The sequence below is a fragment of the Chinchilla lanigera genome, unplaced genomic scaffold (genome assembly GCF_000276665.1).
Source record: "Chinchilla lanigera isolate Chin_1 unplaced genomic scaffold, ChiLan1.0 scaffold00003, whole genome shotgun sequence".
Lineage (NCBI taxonomy): Eukaryota > Metazoa > Chordata > Mammalia > Rodentia > Chinchillidae > Chinchilla > Chinchilla lanigera.
In genome coordinates, this window is record NW_004955404.1 from 19,239,755 (window position 1) to 19,247,182 (window position 7,428).

At 34.3% G+C, this 7,428-nt stretch overlaps 1 pseudogene; it reads left to right on the forward strand.

The window, feature by feature from the left end:
- The first annotated feature begins 4,481 nt into the window (after positions 1 to 4,481).
- Positions 4,482 to 4,920, forward strand: LOC102021413 (annotated as a pseudogene).
- Positions 4,921 to 7,428: the final 2,508 nt, after the last annotated feature.

Below are 7,428 nucleotides of genomic sequence, written 5' to 3' on the forward strand. Positions count from 1 at the left end.
ATCAGATAAATTGACAGGCTAGAGCCCATCTTAACTGTCTTTGCTTTTGCAAATGTAAAAGATTTTATTCCTTCTGATTCTTATTACAAGAGATCTCTGCTAATTGACCTATGAAAAATTCTGACTAGTCTATTTATAATAATAAACCTAAAAACTATAAAAGAGTTATTGTTATTCAAATTGGCTAAATATGTTTGAATGCATTCTGATTCGATAAACAAATTGTCTTATATGTATTTGTTTGTGTCTCTCTGTCTTACATACGAACAGCTGTTTTATTTGAGCTCAAAAATTATCTTTTTTATTGTATTTTTGTATTTTTGACACTTTTTTGGTAAATTAAGTCAACCTACATATAAATGTTATCTAAATTAAAGACATACTTCCACCCAAATGGCCAAGGGGTCAAAATGATTGCTCAAAATTATGTGTTAAGTGTTATGATCTTGTTTTCATAGGTCATCAGAAATTTGTTCAGGTAATTAAACGGGGACCCTTCAGTCTTGGGTAACTATTGGACAGGACTCCAACTGATGAATAAGAAAACAGCTGCTTGGAAACATTTCTCCAGTACTTTTTCATTAATGGGGAGCCCTAATTATCTCCATAACCTTATGGGAGTCACCCCAATAAATGTTGTTCAAAATATATTATTGTGATATGTTTATAGCTAATAAATATTTTCACAATATTTTCCACTTTCACTTTATAGAAGATGTAGATTCTTTGCTTTTTAGAACATATTTCTGACCCCCTTCTTTTCTTTTTCTCTTTTCTTCTCTTCCTCCCCAGTTTTTTCTACTTACGTATCCATTTGTCATAATATGTACAGTTAAAAATCCATATAGTTTATCCCAATAACCATGCTAAACTCCAACAAATATAATAATTTGCTGTAATTTCTACTATATAGTTAAAGTAAGTTTTTAAAGTGTTTTGCCTCATATCATGTATAAAAGAATAGATTTAAGTATCTGTGTCCTTAAAAAATAGTATAAAGACATAGAGTACTTATTATTTTAATTCTTTGTTGAATTCCTTCAAGACAAGTGCTCACACAATTTTTCCTGCTAATTATTATTGGATAATATATGTTTTCAAGTCGGACAACCACTTCTCCTAAACTTTGTATTGAAAATAATTTCATACCCGGATTTTTAAAACATTTTATTTCACACTAAGGACATTTTTGTATATCATAACACAACAAAGGAAGTATTTGGTCTTATCATCTTTAAGCAGATTGATACAGCAAAGCTATATGCAATCTTGACACGCAATGAAAGCTTGTTAGTTAGCTTGAAAGACATTGGAGGGATTTATGACTTAACAAAATAGATGGAATCAATGCAAATTCAGGCACTCCAATATGAGGTAATGCATTCTCAAAAGTTATTAACAAACAGAAGAGTTATAATAAAGCATTTCTGAACAGGAATCTGAACCCTAACAACTTTAAAGTATTTCCTCGAATAATGAACAGCAGCAATAAATATAGAACTCACGTGCACCATGGTGATGCTTCACTGTGATTAGAATGAGGGAAAATGTTATAAAATTTAAAAACATAAAAATATTTTTACTGAGTTCTTTGGTTGTAAGTTAAATAGCAAATCTCATTGCTTGAATGGTGTGTGTGCGTGTTTGCACTTCTCTAAAGAATTAGTTTTGATAGCAAAGCAAGAAACAGGGAAGGATCTATTTTAAAGGCACAGACAACACGGGAATGAGTAAGTGCTAATCTTCACAGTGGAAAGCATTCACATAAATTCAGGCTTGCACAAACCATAAATACATTTTAAAGGCAAGGGCACCACGAACATTAACAGTAAAAGCTTATTATTATTGGCTTCTATGACTGAAGCAAATAAGTTTAGGGTTATTTCAGAACTAGAGCTGATATCTGAGATTTCTCCTGTGTGTCACCCATTCCCATTCCAGCTCTCTAATTGTTCAGGAATATTGTTTTCCATGGCCCTCCATGAAACCTTATGTTGTAGACTTTTGTTTATTTTTGCTACTGGACATGTATCACTAGGATATATACTCTAATATTATTTTTTAAAATTTAATAAGCTCTTTCTAAGGCTAATTGAATAAAACAATGGAAATAATAAAGTAATACAGTTATAGAGAAATTAATTTTATAATTAATTTATAATTATCTGTTTAACTTGTTTCTTTTTTCCTCAAAAATGAAGACCTATTGCTCTAGGACAGGATATTCCAAACTATCATGATCTGAAACTTTAATTATTCCTTTCTAGTGATCAGTTTTTGCTATTTCAAGGCTTTACCTTTTTTTCATTAGCCAGTAATTTGTCTTTTTTTTGTAGAAGTAAACAATATGTTCTTTACATTTTTAACCCAACAACTTCTTGTACTATCTATTGAAGCATTCAATTATTATTCTTTTTTACTGAATGGTATTAGTGTTTTTATTTTGGTGCTGGAATTCAAACTCATGACCTTGCACTTGCCAGGCAGGCATGGTGCCACTGAGCTATATCCCTGGCCTCGTGTTAGTTTTTAAATACACATTGTTCGATTTAAAATGTAGATTCTTTTACATAGTTTAAAATAAATAATAAAAAACTTCTAGTTTACATTTTGATCTGAGTTCAGTTTCACTGCATTTCATATTTATGTGTTTGCAAAGTGTGTTGGTATTATGTGAGCATTTAGAATTCTCATTTAAAAGCATAAAGACACTACATTTGTTAAATATTTTAATTGGATTTTAGGAATCTCAAAATTTTCTTCTCAGAATTTTTAAATTTTTGATTGACATATAAAGTTTTTGTAAGTGTAAATTCATACTTTTATATGCCTCCTTCCCCCCATTTTGTTGCCAAGTTGGCCCTGCTGGTATAAACAAAATAGACAAATATTTCAATATAAAAGTTTATTACATGTCATCACTGATTATAACATTGACTTAAATCTAATGAAATCATGTTAGTAATGTAAAGAAGAAGGGTTTTTAAATTAGTGCAAGTATTCATTTTCTAAGAGGAATATCTTTTTGAAGCCTAAATTAATTAACTCATTACTCAAGCTGTCTTTCAATGTTAATATATTGTAACTTATTAAGTGCTCATATTTCATGTGAAATTCCACATTTTGAACTAAAGATAGTTAAATCATATTCTAATTCTATGAATGAACTATTTCTAAAGAATGAATTTAAACTGATTTTTAGATTTTGTAGACTTACAGATTTCAAATAAAAATTGAATAGTAATTCAAATCACATTATGCAATTTCTTTATGTCTTCACTTCATAATTAAAATATTTTTTCATTTAACTTCCAATTATATTAATATGTGGACTTGGAATAATGGTCAAGTATATATTTCCTAGTAACTAAGAAATATTTCATAAATATAAATAAGGCTATGTAAACTTCAGTAAAATAATATTTCTGAGCCATTTTCTGCTACTTTATTATCAGAAATCATACAATTATTTAATAAAGACAAAGGATAAAACACTGAGTACAAGAGTAAAGTAATAACACTGGCTAACATTTTAATGTGTGAAGGCAAAATAATACACGTCATAAATAGGAGACTTGACAGATAAATACAAGCTGGTTTTGCTCCTGTTATCCTAGCAGTCTGGAAGGCTAAGAAAGGAGGACTGGAAGTTTAAGCCTAGCCTGGGCACTGTAGCAACTTAACAAAATAAATAAAAGAAAAAATACATAGCTCAATGTGAAGGCTCTAGATTCAACATCCAGTACCCCACCTCATGAACACACAAAAGTGACCTACATGCAGGTGACGGGCAATGTGTGAATCCAACACACAATTCTGCCAAAAATAAAACAAAACCAAAATACATTTCAGGTTAGATGATAAGAGTAAAGTTATTTTTTATATGATAATATCTAATTTTAATATCTCTAATGTGCTGTCTTTTTACTGGTCACTATATCTAAGTAGATAATAGCATTCTAGTTCATTTTGCTGGTAAGTACAAACTGGCTCAGAGTTAGACACACCTGTTTCCGCTTTTGTTCATGGAGCTGGCTAGCTGTGTGTCCTTAACTTCTCTGACGTGCACATCTAGTACCGGCTCCTGAGATTACCAACAGTCCAAAGGGAAGCAGTGAGAGCAAATTGCTTAGCACACAGCCCGCCAGAGATAGTAAATTGGGTTTTTGACCATTACCTCTGGCATGTGGATGAGCCTGGGATATTGATTGGTTGTCTTCAGCTTCACTCTTGGTTTCGCTTTCTCAACTCTCAACAGGGTGGGGGAAATTGTTCCATCTCTTAAATTCACACTATAAAATGAAGAAAGTAGTGAACGGGATAGGAAAACTCAGGAGAAAATCTGTTGTTTCCAGTCCCTCAGAACACACTTTGTGCTTCTGATCCTTCAGCCCTCCTACCTACTTATTCCCACTTTTGTCACTGAACACACGTTTCACTTTAAAAACAAAAAAACAAAAACAAAGAAAAAACCAGCTACTATGCCCTCTAAGAGCCCGTTGCAGTCCCTGCAAATCTTCGGTCGCAAGAAGACAGCCACAGCCACGGCACACTACAAGCGGAGCAATGGCCTCATCAGTGTGAACGGGCGTCCCGTGGAGATGATCGAACCACACATGCTGCCATATAAGTTACTGGAGCCTGTTCTGCTTCTGGGCAAGGAGCATTTTGCTGGTGTTGATATTTGTGTCCTTCTAAAGGGTGGTAGTCATGTGGCCCAGATTTACATGATCCATAAGTCCATCTTCAAAGCCCCAGTGGCCTATTACCAGAAATATGTGGATGAGGCTTCCAAGGAAGAAATCCAAAATATTCCATTTAGCATGACTGGACCCTGTTGGTAGCTGACCCCATCTCTGAGAATCCAAAAAGTTTGGGGACCCTGGTTTCCGTGCTCCTTACCAGAAATCCTATGGATAAACTCATCATAAGAATCACCACTGACCTTTGTAATAAATATGGAACATTAAGGTAAAACAACAGTAACAACAGCAACAAAAACCAGTTCAAGTCAAAGGTATTTATCTGACCAATGTTAGAAACAAAGGCTAGAAAAAATGGATTTAAATAAAGGTGTAGGGCAACTGGCTAGCCGGAAGAAGTCTGAGTGCAGCATCACAGGTAGGAAGGTGAGGGGCTCAAGCAGACCACTCAAGTTCCTCCTGAGTGGTCACTTATGGCCTCCACTTTAACAGAAGTCTGAGAAATAACCCTTCCTCACTTTAAAGCAGTACTTAAAAAGAACAAACAAGTTTCTCTAACCTAAGCAATACACTGTTGTTCTTTGTTCTAATACAGATAAAATCAATAACTTTGTTCCTGTAAGTAAAGTTTTATAACCTCCTGTTCTCACAACATCCTGTTTTTACCCTACCAAGGCCACTGGGATATGTTAAGTTGCAAAACTCTCACAGCTTCACAAGCTGCCTTTTCTCTGCATGCCCACCCCCAAGTTACATGCCGCAAGAGACCAACCCCCTTGGCAAAATGTGCAAAACCAGTGCCCTTTCTTTGTTTGGGGCTTAACACTTTGGACATGAGTCTGCTTAGGGGGTGTACAGCTAAAAAATTCTTCCTGTTTCTCTCTCAGTCTCTCTGATCTCTTGAATTCTGCAACTTAATATCTTAGCTTTAAAGTATTGGAAAAATGATTTACTGCATGGAATCTTGCATCTGCCAATCAGGGGCTGTATGTGGAATATGCATACTAACAGATAGAAAGACCTGAAGAAAGTTACTGGAGCTGATATTATTTTCTGCAGCAATGATAGAGATTAAAGGAGATACTGAAGTACCTTGGAGCACAAAATACCAGGACATAAAGAATCTTCAGTATGTAGAAGTAATTTTTACTTTACTTTTGGATTTTAAGCACATTATTCAACAATTTTTTGATACCCCACCTGCTAAAATAAACTGTGCTCTCTCAGAAAAGCATATAATGTTTTTATTGGATGTATTACCATGAAAAAAGAGCATAAGACATTCTTTATTATTTGTTTATTTGTCTAGATTTGTACATCCTAAGTAAAATCAGAGGGAACTATTTCTCTCTCTTTTTTTTTTTTTTTGGCTTTTTTTTCTTACTGCTTTGTAAAGTCATTCTACCTCTTGAGGATGTTTTCTTACATCTTTTCTGTAATATTATTTCCCAAGACTTTGTTCCACTGTCTGCTGGTCAGATTCCTTGGGGAATACGAGATCAAAGTCAACTAGCACTAAATACTTACTGATCTTTGGTGGTTGACAACTTAGAAAACCTCCAGGAGTAATTTCCTTTGGGTGTACCCCGAATTTCTCTACATGAGATGCACTGACAAACTCACTGTGATACTGAGTGAGGCTGACAGAAGACACTGACACTTAGACAATTTCTCTAACCATTCTGTGTGTAGAACTGGTAGTGCTGAACATTGGAAGCTACATATGAACTCTGGCAAGTATTCCTTACTAGATCACCTTCACAAGTTTTAGAAGACTGCATTGCGCTCACCAATGCCTGAGCCTGTATCTAACAGAGTCGTTTTAATGTAATATCCAATATGTCATTGCACCTTCTGATCTTGTACCTGAGTGGCTTACAAATGTCCTACCATTCAAAATAGCATTTTTTTAAAATCCCAGGGAAAAGTAGCATACAAAAGCGGACATGGTTATGCTGGGGCCTTAGGAAGTGACCAAAGCTGGTAGAACTGTGTGGTTCTTTAACAAGATAGAGAAATAATAGAGAACTAAATCTTAAAATAACTGCCACTGCAGAACAGGAAAAGGGATGTGATGTCCTTGTGCTGAGGAACCTCTCAAGCAAGAAATGCCACTTTATATGGCCCATGAGATTTATGAAATCCATAGGAGAGAACTATGACCACCCACCCGGCATTGCATATCTAAATGCAGGATAGGAGCTGGGGATTTAGCTCAGCGGCACAGCACCTGCCTGGCAAGCGCAAAGTCGTGAGTTCAATTCCCAGTACCGGAGAAAAACAAAAAAAAACACAAAACAAAACAAAAAAAAAATTAAATGCAGGATGGACTACACCTTTTTTTCAAGTTGAGATTTAATTCACATTCAAACAATATAACCATTTCAAGTGTACATTTCAGTAAACATTAGTGTATTCACAAGGTTAAGTTACCAACACCAACTTCAGTGTCATATCTAAAAAAGCATTGTCTGGTCTGAGTCAATGAACACTTACATTCTATGTTAAGTTCTATGAGTTTTATACTATCAGCTCTTATGTTTAGACTCAACTGGAGTAAGCTTTTGTGGATTATATGAGAGAAGTTTTATATTTTTATTTTTAAGAGAATATCTAATTTCTCCAAGTATCACTGTTATAAAACCGTTCCTTTTTCCAGTCAGTGCTCTTGACATTCTTGTCAAATATCAAGTGGTATATTTATCTATCTATATCATCTATATCT